Source organism: Centropristis striata, chromosome 6 (assembly GCF_030273125.1).
Source record: "Centropristis striata isolate RG_2023a ecotype Rhode Island chromosome 6, C.striata_1.0, whole genome shotgun sequence".
Classification (NCBI taxonomy): Eukaryota; Metazoa; Chordata; class Actinopteri; order Perciformes; family Serranidae; genus Centropristis; species Centropristis striata.
This window is the reverse complement of record NC_081522.1, coordinates 13,533,361-13,546,330: the sequence shown is the minus strand read 5'-3', so window position 1 is coordinate 13,546,330 and position 12,970 is coordinate 13,533,361. Positions and strand designations below refer to the sequence as shown.

The window sequence follows — 12,970 nt, the reverse complement described above, 5'->3', positions numbered from 1 at the left end:
AACTGTAAAAAACAGGTTTTGTACTATGTCAGCACGGTTAAAAGCATGTAACTGGAATCAAACCGACTGACCCCACGGCGAACAGTTTCTGTATTCACTGGCTTTCATACCAGTGGCAGACTTCTGCTATAGTCTGCCATAGCTGGTTATTAAGGCTATAGGCTGAGTGGTTAAAAAAATTAAAAGAAAAAAATATGTTTCTTTGTGATGTGTTTGTGGTTGCATATGTGCGCATGTTGGCCCACCACTTGGCTGTACTGTGAGTGAAAGTCAAGCTATGAGCTTGGTCTGGCTCTGCACACTTAACTGGGCTTGGAGCTCTTATTTCAATGGATGCCTAAGTAGAGTTTGACTTTGAAGGCTTTGATCCGGAGGCAATGCTATGGCATTTGACTTCTAGCTAAAAAAAAAGCAGTGTGTCAGACCTCTGGGGTCACTGGGATCACTTATTGCGGCTGAAAATAACCAGTGGCAAGCCACGATTTGGGGAATCTAAAAGAGGGCTGACATTAGCAGGTGCCCTGAGGTGGAATAGAGACAGCTACAGAGCAGGTCACTGACCTTGGACCACAGAGAACTTCTTTTTCTTTTTCTGTCTTTTTTTTTTTTTTTTTTAAACCCGAGGGCCTGGTTTCACTTAGCGGAAAGGTTCTTCAGCTGAAACTCGTGAACAACAGCAGTACTTCACCAAGTGCAAAACCCACTACAAAATGGAGCACCGATTACTAAAACACAATAAGGTTCGCTTTTTCAGAAACTTTGTGCCATGGTTAGTAATATTATGAAGGCCACCATTAGAAGCACTTTTCTTTGTAACTTGCAATGTTTAAAGTTACTTAAAATATGATATATTGTTAGATGTAGCCATGTTGCAAACCACAGTGTGTAACTTTCCTACTTTCCTTTACTTCCTTTATAAGCAGATGTCCAGTGGTAAATACTGCAGTAAGACAATGTTTGTTTGCCATGTATTTTTCCACCTCAGAGTTGACATGTGTGACAAATTCTCTGACTGATTAATCATATTTGAGCATATCACCAAAATCCTGTGGCTTTACATGCAAATACAGCGTTTTCAGTGCTGCATTTGCTGATTCAGTGAGTCTATATAAATTAAGTGCTTATTGATTTTTACTTTAGTGGTCATTCTGCCCACACTCACATGAAAGAGACAACTTGTTTCTAAGGAAACCCAGGAGACAAGACAAGAAAAAATGGCTACTGCAAAGGAAGTTTTTTTTATTATTAAGTAACAAGAATAAAGAAAATTACTGTTGCATTTGAGCTCATGTGTATTTTCCCATTAAGAAATAAATTTGGATCAAGGAAGAATAGTTTAAAACAAAACAACACATAATAACAACAATACTACACATTTATAAACCAAGTCCTTGTGAATAAGTAGTCCAAGTTTTTTTTATATGAAATAACACCATATGGTGACAAAAAGGATCCTGAAACACTACTTGAGTCACATTCAGACATGTTCTCATCAGATCGTGACCACCACGGAAAAACAAAGTTTCCACCGACCTTAAAATACTGCGCTATTAACAGCTCATGACAACTTGTGTTTCACTGTAAAGAATGGCGACATTGGTGGTCTTCGTGACATATTATATCACATAGATCATATAGCATTGCCGAGGTAACTCACACAACTCAACACCAGTAATGCCCTAAGCCTTGTGTGACACAGGCAGGTGCTCTGCTTTACTCGACCTTTCACATCTCAAAAGACTGAATCCATATCTTGCTTTAATTCCTACAGAATATATAGAATTAACAGGATGATTGCCTGCAAAGCTATAACTGGACTGAGCGATTCCACAATGATCATCTGGACAACAAAATCATTCATAGATGTCGATGTTGATGGGAGCTGTGTGTTTTAGCTCCCATTGGGAAATTCTTAGCTTTTGTAGCACAAGGGCATGAACATGCATACTGCTGTTCAACCTCCCTCTCACTACTTTCTCTGTCCCTTGTTTTTGCTTGTAAAAATCAATGGGGCACAGATGTACACAACTGTGTTTACAAGTTCATATCAGGACAGAATGCCACAGAGGATTAACCCGCAGACAGGCGGTAGTGAGGATTTCAAGCTATTAGATTTATATATTTAAAACAGAGAAAGAAAAAGCCTGTATCCAAAACAAGCCAAAACAAACCACTTCTCTGTCTAAGAGATCAGTAAATGGTAAGAAGTCATGTCTACTTTTTATGATATTAATGATGTATTATTTAAGAAAACACAAGATAAAAGTTGTATTATGGTAAAAAAAAAATGGGTAACGCTTTATATTAAGGTCCTTGTAATAACCATTAATTAACAAGTAATAAGGCCCTTGTAAGTCCTTACAAGATGCTTATTAACATTATTGTGTGTTTATAAGCTTATATAAGTGTTAATAATGGCATTACAAACACCCATGACCCACCCATTATGTCTTTGCCATGCCTTTATTAATCTTATTTTGTTTGCTTATTGCTATTAAAATATACTTTATTGATCATATATTATAAGTTAACTATAACTTAACTACGCTTTTTGCAACTACCGGATCTAAAGCGAGAACAATGCCTTATTACTTGTTAATTAATGGTAATTAAGGACCTTATTATAAAGCGTTACCAAAAAATGTAACCATAAATCACATTTGGCTGGTATTTGTCTCATATTTACCATATTTTTGTCAATAAATTATTCTACTTTGGATGTTTGTGAACCCAGCAGGATGGATCTTAATTATTATTATGATTTTTTTCAATTTCTGGATTTTTCTATTAAATCACCCTCAGGCCAGAAAGTTACATTTGTAACAAGTGAATAAAGCATTCTGGTGCACTGTGAGATCAAAATACCCGGGCAAGAACAACACTTTTTCTGAGCACATATATGCTCCCAAGAGGACAAGCCCATTTCATTTTAATGACCCCATAGCCTTTTCTCTTTTGCCACCATCAGGACAATCATACAATGGTAGAGCTTTAGGAACGCTGTTTGCTTAGTGGAACGCTTTTGTGTTGCAAGGTGTAATGAACATCGCAAGCTGCTGGAAAGGTTTTATACTTTTAGTCTTGTTAATCCCTTAACCACACACTAACCCTGACTCAGCTGCTGCTTGCACAAATAAGAATGGGGTCCTAATAATGGCAATGATGGTGCCAATGGAGCGCTTGGTGCTCCAGTACAAAGACTCCCACTTTCATTAGCTTTGCAGTCAGAAAAGGGAGACATCTGCATGAATCTCAACCAATGAGTATTAGAGCGCCAGCCAGTAATTATTTTCATTATTGTTTTTTTTATTGTTTGTTTTTTTAGACGGATCACAAAATAATACAAAATTAAAAATCCTATCTAAGCTCTGAGAACCCAAGGTCCCGTCTTTAAATGGCTTGTTTTGTCCCAAAAGCAAAAGCATAATTCAGTTGATAATGTCCAATCAATTAACTATTTGTTTGGCAATTTTGTTTGATTTATAAACATGGCTTGAAATGTGTCTCTTATTAACCATTCAAAATACAAGACAACAAAGACAGTTATCTTCTTATAGTACTCTTCAAGAAAACTCAAAGCAAGGCCATACAAAAAAATCTGTATAAACGCCCTATTCTTTGTGTTCTATTGACACAAGAAAAGATTAAACAAAAATGCTTTTTTTCACTGTCAACATCATATTACAAGCCTTAAAATAAGACAGGGTGGAAAAGACATGACGGGGAGAGTGAGGTGGAATGTGAAGGAACAGAGTGCAGAAGGCAGACGGGGGAAGGAGAGACAGATCTATACATGTCAGGAAATAAGGTAGAAAAGGTTATTTACTTGACATTGATCTGTTGTAGCGGCAGCAGAGCTTGCCCTGTTTCTCTTTTGTTAACCTTTAAGCCCGAGTATACTCACAAATGACGGGGGAGTCAACTAACAGGTGTAAATTATGGATTGAAGGAGTTCACACTACCTCTGTCAATGACTGGTGTATGTAAGTACAGCCATGAAGAAATGTCAACATCAATTAGGATAATTAAAACAATTTTACTATGCAGCATCCAGTTTCCTTTAACCCATTTAGGCCTAAAATGCCTGTAAATTACTGTAAAACCTCTGGGCGATTTTAAAATAACCCCCTAAAACCTGAAGTTTTTCTGGAAATTCAACAGAAGTGTCAACGCTTCCTACTAAATAATAGCTTTTTCAGCCTCTGTAGCAGATAGAAATTAAATTCAAAAAGTATTTGAGAGCTTATACAAATACTACAAAACGACGTTTCCGCTTTCCCGGCTTTAATGGGTTAAAAAAGGCCTGGCTAGCTGTGACCCATACCATTTACTTTACTATCTCTGGATGTATTATCATGTGTTTACTACTGACCAGGTTTGGCAAAATAGCCTCCCTACAAAACATGGCAGCAATTTCCTAAATCTACGCAGAAAAACTTTATTAATAATATTTAATTATCTAATCTAATACACATTGTAAAGCTAGCTGATTGATAGCTAGACGTCTTTACCTTGACGTGTAATAGCCGTCTATACCTAGATATAGAGCCGGGCGATAAATCGATATGAAAAATATATCGATATATTTTTAGATGTGAAATGGAATTAGACCATATCGCATTTTTTCGTATTTATATATATATATATATAAATGCTGCCTTTACTAGGGTTTGTCATATTTAGTTCTTTTGTAATGTTCGTTATTTTTTTGTCATATAAATATATTTATTTCAGAAAAAGATTGGCCTATTTAATTTTATAGGCTATTTTTATTTAAGATATTTTTTTATTTAAATGTGCACTTCATGAAGCTTTGATTCAAAAAAAAAAAAAAAAGAGGTACTCTTGTTGTTATACAATATCTATGTTCACTTAAATAAACGGTTCCAATAAAACTACTTGTGACATGTCATATTTGACTTTGACTTAAGATTTGCTCTCACTTTGCGATGAAAATATTGGGATATATATCGTATATCGATATTCAGCCTAAATATATCGGGATATGACTTTTGGTCCATATCGCCCAGCCCTACCTAGATATCGAAAACTATTTGACAATAATGGTCAATGGTATTCAAATAGGAATAATTAAACACCAAGGATGGTTGTTGCACCATGCTTACATAAATGTGCAGAGGGGTGTTCCATCAACGTAGATTAAGGAAAAGCCTGGCTTATTCTGATAACTCTCGCTAATTTAAGTGAGAGATGTGTTCAACCAAAGTGGCTTATGTGACTCGCCGCTCAGTAACCATGGTAACTTATATCGCCAAACTAACCTGCTCCGGAGCAGACTAACTGACGAGCTAACTTTAGCTGTGTGTCAATTTATTTCTGACGGGCGAAAACAAAATCCCAAAATACAGTTCCGTCACGTTTCTGACGTGTGCGCGTCACTGTTGCCATGTCCGTGCGGGAAGTTTAGACTTAGATTTTTTTATATGTTACAGTCTGGTTTTAACCTTTTTTTCTCACAATGTGACGAGGCATGAATTTACACACCTATTTCAGTTTTGGAGTGAACTCTTTTATTTGAAAGCTAAACATGTATCATTTAAGAAAAGTGTGCAAAAGTTTTGTAGTAGTTCTTTATTCAATCATTTTGTTATAGCTGTTAAGACAAAAAAAACACATTAAATCCAGTCTAAAACATGACCTCCTGCTGCTGATGTGGTAAAATGTATACTTACATCATACTCTAGTTTCTATATCTCCAATTTGATTTATTACATTTTATAGCTGACATCCTGTGAAAGAAAACGTGTCAAAGAGTAGCTGATTATGTAGTTGCCAATTATTATTTAATTTTTCAATTTCATCATTGCTTGCTGTTCCAACTGTGTCCTGAAGCAAGGTGCATGGTTATACATAATCTGAGGAATGAAGATACAGCCCAAACATTATTACGTTTTTACTTGCGGGCAAGTACTTTTTTGGCTGTTCAAATTTATCTTGTTGATATGTAACAGAATAATTATTATAGGGCAGGGTGCTCGGCCGCCAAGGAAAAAGCAGCGCTGTTTTTCCACCTCGTTTTGTGACCTGTCAGTTGATATTCTTCATAAAGCTCCTTCAGCGCTGCTTTTCACCACTGTTTGCGAAATCGTATTGGCTGCTCCCGGCTGTTCCATGATCGATAATTACGGGGTGCTTATGTACTCCACGCTCGCACACACTGCCGGCTTGTCTAGTCTGAGTTGAGTTAGCGTTGACTAGACGTGGCTGAGCTGCGTTAGTGGAACGGCTTTAGCCTCAAGTGAAAGTTGCTGTTAATTCTAACCAGGCTTTTTCAATGAAGCAGCGGTTTGTTTAGCCACATTGATGGAACACCCCCCTGGAAACACTCAAGACTCAAAGACCAGTAACAACAGGCCCTATCTCACAATGTTAACAGAAGTGACAAATAATTTGTGCATATGCCCTGTGATTTGGATCTGCTTCAAAATATAATGGGTTTTTACTTGGCCAATGCTTCCTCCCACCAAGGTTTGAAATTGGGCTGCTAGTTTTGCCATAATGCATGTTTTAAAAAAAAGCAAACCAAAACAAAAACATTGCCTCTTTGGAGGAGATAACTAGTAGTTGACCTGTTTGTGACACCTCTATCTGGGGTAGTTGCACTGTGAACACAACAACGGGCATGACTGAAGGCAGCATAAATAACACTTTTTTAAAGATTTAATGCAATAGCTAACAATCCGTTAAAAAGGCAAACGCAAATTTTCAAATTACTTTAATTCTCAATGTGAAATTATATATATATATCATGAATATTTAAAGGCAAAGCAAGCAAACACATGTAAAGTGATAATTATTTCGTTAAAAGGACATTCACTGCAGAGAGAAGGGTCATGCTATACTCTTGTGCTGCACATCAGCAGTGCCTGGCCTCGGCCCAGTGAGCACTTCTACACATCCATCATGTCTCTTTTTTAGTCCATGAAGATGGCACAGACCTGATGCACTGAATGAGGAACTATTTGTTCTTCCATATGCCAGTACTTGTAATCGGTTTCTCCGGATCCTGCCAAATTTTGCCCTTTGCCAACAAGGGCCACATGTTTTCACAAAGGAAAGTCTGGCAAATGGTACACTGATGATTTTGTAATTTTGGCTTCAGTAGGAAAAATCCTGATTGCAATAAAGTCACTACAAGCATATTATTGTTTCACCTTCCCCATTTCCTCTGTTCTTCGTATGTCTCTTATATTTAGACAAGTTAAATTAGGTTAAATACGTGTCAATGGCCTCTAACTAAACAGTGGAAAATAATGTTTACAATATAAAACTCATAAAGTGAAACAGTTTTACTTTCTTTCTTTCTGCCGGCCCACCTAAGGGCATGTTTTGTCGTTTTTTTGTCGACCGCTGACACAAACAACCTCACACATCCTTCTACTTACACTGTTAAGGCATTGTAATTTCAAGATGTGGGATTTTTTTCATTGGCCTCACTAACTGACTGAAACTTAGCCAGTCTCACCGAGTTGGCAGGGCTGCTAAATAAACATGCATTGGTTGCTCAGGTTCACAACCTTTCCACAAGGCACAACAATGTGCTCTAATGGAAACATTCAATGTTGCGCTAAAGGCTGTTTTTTTTCCTCCTTTGTCACACTCCTGAATTTCATTTAAGTAAGACAAAAATGGCTGCATACAGAAGCCAAATGTAGGTAAACATGTATGGTAAACTATGAATACTTGAGTAAATACATGCCTTGCTTTGTCACAAAGGTCATGCAGTCCTATAAAAAAAGAAGAAAATATATACATATTTTAATGTCCTTATACAGGTGCATGTGGAGGCACTTCTGAGAAATCAGTCCATTGTGTATTCTGGTGACTCATTTTCACAGAGGAAGTAGACCCATGGGGTGAGTTGACCCTAAAAGAGCCAGGAAATTTGTTTTTTCCTCCTGAACTTGGCTATATCTCACTTTCTAGAGGTGCCTGTCCCACTCACTCACTCTCAAGGACCAAGCCAATCTCCCTTTGTAAATAGAACTATGTTTTATAATTCCCCCTCTCTCTCAGATGACCATATCAATAATGCAGAGGAACCGCATCTGTCCAGAGCCATGAGATTATTTCTCTGATTTGGGCTGACAGTTATGGTAATAGTTTGGCAAACAATCTACTCTAGCAACAATGACCACAGATTACAGCTGTTTTCAGATCAAAGAGACTGCAGAGAGGCCCATGATTGATTGCTCACCAAGAGACAGAGTCAGGCAGTTCAGCCCCCCACATCTCACTTTTGCCTCTCTAGTGTGATAATGGAAAAATTCCTTTATTTCTAATCTTCCTGGGAATTCTTGTATATCTTAGATACCAGAGGGCCTACTTAAGTGTTTTATAATATTAATACTCAACAGGTGCAACACTTTTTTTGTTTATGACAAAATTTGAAATTTCAGGAAAATGACTTAAACCCCAATTGTTATTTTGTACTTATCTGTGCTAATATTATAAAAGTTGCTAGCTTGTGTATGTATGAAAGGCAAAATAAATTATATTCACATCAATTGTGTGCAAAATACTATTATCAGGTCCATGTAGCCAGTAAACCTAAAATGTCAAATTATATTTAGTTTATTAATTAATTTCATTAATTTGCTTGCAGTTGTTTACAGGCATTTCAATACTGTTCCTATAACATAGTCTGTCCTTAGCTAACTCTGTCACAAAGCTTAAAAGACACAAATTTTATTTAATTTGCAAGATGATTATAGATGAAGATTATTGTAAAGCCTCACTAGATGTTTTCCAAGCTGATGTGACATTTTGAAACTTTTTTTGTAAAAATGCTTACCTATGACAATGTTAACCTGACTTACTGTGATAGCATGTCAAAGACAGCGTCGTGGTCCTTGAGAAAGATGAGTGCGGCATTGAAGACTGAGGGAAAATGTCACATGTAGTGAAACGATGTCTGGAATTCCATCAGATGCATAATTGAAGTAAGCAGCAAACAATCCATCTGTAAAAAGAAAAGTAAAATTCATCAGCTGCATATTCAGCTTTCCTGGTGTTTACACCTTTTTTATAATTAACGGAATGTATCTTATTGAAAATATGCCATTCACCAGACAGTATATCATGGTCACAATAGCCAAACTTTTCCTAAGAACACATCATGATTTCCACTCAACTGGTTTCAAATTATCTTTACTTTATGTAGTTGTCTCTAGTTAACAAGTTGAATTTTCTTTTGTCTGCATGATAAACTAAACATAACTACATATATTGTTTTTGGGTATAATGCATCCACAAAGAATTAATAGCTTCCAAACAACATCCTACAACCTAACATGTATACAGCACAGCCCTTTAATGTAAAATATCACAGTAATAGTGAGTCAGAAACACATCACTGTTTGCTGGTATGGAGAATTTGTATCTAAATACCTTAGATATCCAACAAAGAAGCTCATTATTTATTAATGACACAATAGCTGTAACACCATTTGGCTAATACAAATTTGCATATTTATTAAAAAAGGAGACATTTGTGATTAATGGCATCCAGCCATGTCACATGTGGATGAGAAGAAAAATCATGGATCCATGATCATAGAGCCCAGATCACTAGTCTTTCAACAATGATCTACCAAGGTGTATATGGATTACTGGTAATGCAGTATTATACATACTTAGGTGCAATTATGCAGCATTACACAATATTGTTATGGTACATTGTTTAATACATTAATAGATCACGCTTTAATCAAGCAGGCATATTGTAATTTAAACTCCACACAATGACATTATTTTACCTGAGATGGCTGTATTAGTAACACACTAATTTCAAGTCTGTAGACTGTATTGAGGTGTAAAATACTGGGTGGAAATACTGGCATGTCTACCCTTGATTCAAAGTGGAAAAATAAAAAAGAGAATAAAAAATTGTCTTGACGACAAGGACATTGTCAGATAAGTGGAGAAGGGCAGTCAGAGAGCTATTTAGAGTGACGGTAAATGGCCTTTTTACCATTTCAGCTACCCCTGCCCCCTTCCCCCGTTTAGGGATGGCATTAGAGACTGCAGACTGACATACATTTTTTATAGCTTCATAAAGTCGTCCAATGACCAGGTCACCCTTCTCATAACTAGGGAGCAGAACGCTTGAAAAAAGCCATTCATCACCATGAAAGGGCCTGCTTGTCCAAGCGCCTTCAAACATGCACACAGTCTGGCAAGAGACGCTCAGCACAAATGCTAACGTACTTCTGCCACTAATGCCAGATGACCTTCTCACATCTATTAGCGGGCTGGCTGACGCAGAGGGCAGACACGAGCCCTTCTTGTCTCCTGCAAAGATTTCAATGACAAGGAATGGAAAATATCATGCATGATAATGGCTGTTGCCACCAACAAAGCAATCTTTGCCATTTTTTTAAACAATACAAGGTAATGTCAGGTGAATATTAAATAATCTGTGATTAATTACACACGCAAGAAATCTTTGTCTCTAAAAATATTGCCCTGTAAATTAGTCGTTATTGTAGAGGTGCAGTTAGAGGTAATATAACAGAATAACATGACATGCTTTTTTAAATGTGTCCCCTTTGATTTGGCAAGCCAGAAGGACCTCCAGTGTAGAATTGGAACGCCCCTCACAGACAAACCATCAGACCACCAAACCCCATTAGTGGGCAATTAGTGACAGCTGGTGGGTTGTCAGCTTGGTAATGGCCTCAAAAGGAGTACCCATGGAATACAAAACTACCAGCGATGCAACGGTTTAAACCTTGGCGATAAAAGTCAAAACAGAGAGCTTGTAGTGTGGAAACTCATGTCCATTGATCTCCATTTCCAGATTTGTAAAAAATACAATACCATAACATTTTAGAGTAATTGCCGTTTGTAAATGCATGGCGATATTATAAGAATTTTTTTTTTTTTTCTTATATTATAAGAAAAAATGTCGATATGTTTGGCTAATCTCATTTTAACCAAAGGTGTGCTATTTTAGTGCTCTACCAGTTCCTCCTCTTGCTGGCCTCTCATTTCAAAAGCAAGGGCTAAACTGTGAGAGGCACAAGAGGTGGACGGGCACAGAAGAAGGAGAGGGAGGAGGAGGAGGAGGAGAAGGGGGTTGAAGTAGTTTAATAATTTATTTAAGAGGGAAAGAAGGCAGCCAAGGGGAACAAATAGTGTTTCTCCCAGAACCAAGCCCTTCTGACCCCGGCCCTGCGTACCTGAAGCCCAAGCCCCATCGCATTAGTGAAATTCTTATTTGATGGCATTTTAATATTCTGCCTTGATGACTTTTTAGCAACATTTACTTTCTGAGGTCTCGAGCGCTTCCCCCAGAGGAAATGAAACATGTCAAAACCCATTACGAAAAAATCAAAATTTAAATACCTCAGCCGTGTTAGCGGTAATACACACAATCCCCACCGCTCAGAGGCAAGGCTCACAAACACTCATCTGCTTGCCGGCTCGTAATGAGTCTGTTTGATGGGTAAGCGATTTGTGGGTCACCGAGCATACGTTACAGATCCAATTTAACCCTTGATTGCTTGTACTCTGGAGGACCTGGGAAAACGTGTTATTGAAATTTAATACCAGATCATTTCTTCTTCCTCCCATGCAGGGACAAAGGTATGCTTACATGACTCCTTCGATGGCCTGTGCAGATGGGGGAGGTAGTGGGAAATGCAACCAAGGAAGAAAAGGGAGAGACGAGACAAGAGAGAAAAACAAAGACAATTTTATGCATGAAGGTAATCTTTGCCTCATCTGCAGGTCTTGCTAAACACCAATCCAATTAGCCCCTGAAGGCGCTACACTGAGCACCAACTCAATTGAGAACGGGTTTTCTATCATGTGATATATCACTTTTATAATAATGTTTATTGCTGTTGATTGTCAGCGTTGACACTCAAAAAAGATGATGACTGATTCAAGGAAACAGAGATCCTGCTCTTACACAAGTATACAGCCATGTTATTGGGCAGAGAAGCCTGAGATGACAAACATTAAAAGGTACTCTATGCAGATTCATGTAAACACTTGTGTCAACAATCTGTACATCTATTCAAAATAAAGCGTTGTGTGCATCCTTAAGGCAAAACAAATATGCATAGAGTGTTTCCTTTCTCATGCATTGTTTACATTCAGCTGCTTTCCTGATATTGGACAATTGTCCTTTTTTTGTCTCATTACCGCCAACAACTATTGGTCAGTGGAATAGCATGAAACCAGAAGCCGTGGATTATAGGTTATAGTCGGCGGGAATGCGTGTCCTGTCGCCCACATGTTTGTGCGCTTGCTAGCAGAGCATGAGATATGAAAAAAAACAGGTTGACTATAATCTCAACATTCCTCTATAGTGCCATTAGTGGTTAAAAGTCCTTAGGGTACCTTTAGATACCAAAAATAAAATGGCTGTTGAACAGAGCAACTGTTCTCCAATAAAATCATGTTCCACGAAACTAACACAGTGGCACTGCAAAGAATTTATGTATTTGAGTGCAGTACATGCATTTATAAAGCTGTGTTTGTATGTCATAATGAATATTTTTTTCTCTGAAGCCATTTAGAGCAGTGCATATAGTGAATAAGACATATTTCAAATGCAAAGAATGCTGTTGTTACAGAGATTTAAGTTGATGTGAAATCATCACTTTTTAAAAAAAAATTATTTAATTTATTATGAATTAACAAACACTTTGTTTTTTATTTATTTGCATACCCTTATCAACGGGACTGCATTCCACTCAAGAGAAATCCCATGAACGGGGCAAACAGAAAAGCGTTTCAGATTCTTTTTTTGGCAAGCAACAACATTGAGTTTAAAGTTCATAACAATTAACACTTGGCCATTATTTATTTTTTTTCAGACTTGTGTTAGTCAGAGAGAGAAGTTGTGCGTGCCGCTGAAGTATCCTTAAGCAAGACGCTGAACTTGTACGTGATGAGTCATTATTAGTCACTCTGAATAACAGCTTCTGCTAACAGC

General features: G+C 37.4%; 1 long non-coding RNA gene across 2 annotated transcripts in view; it reads right to left on the bottom strand.

Annotated features, from left to right (window-relative positions):
• Positions 1 to 12,970, bottom strand: part of LOC131973641 (uncharacterized) — a 141,760-nt gene that overhangs the window by 63,650 nt on the left and 65,140 nt on the right. For both annotated transcript variants that reach the window (XR_009394578.1, XR_009394577.1), the window contains exon 5: positions 8,841 to 8,983. This is a non-coding gene — a long non-coding RNA (uncharacterized LOC131973641). The remainder of the gene's footprint in view (positions 1 to 8,840; positions 8,984 to 12,970) is intronic.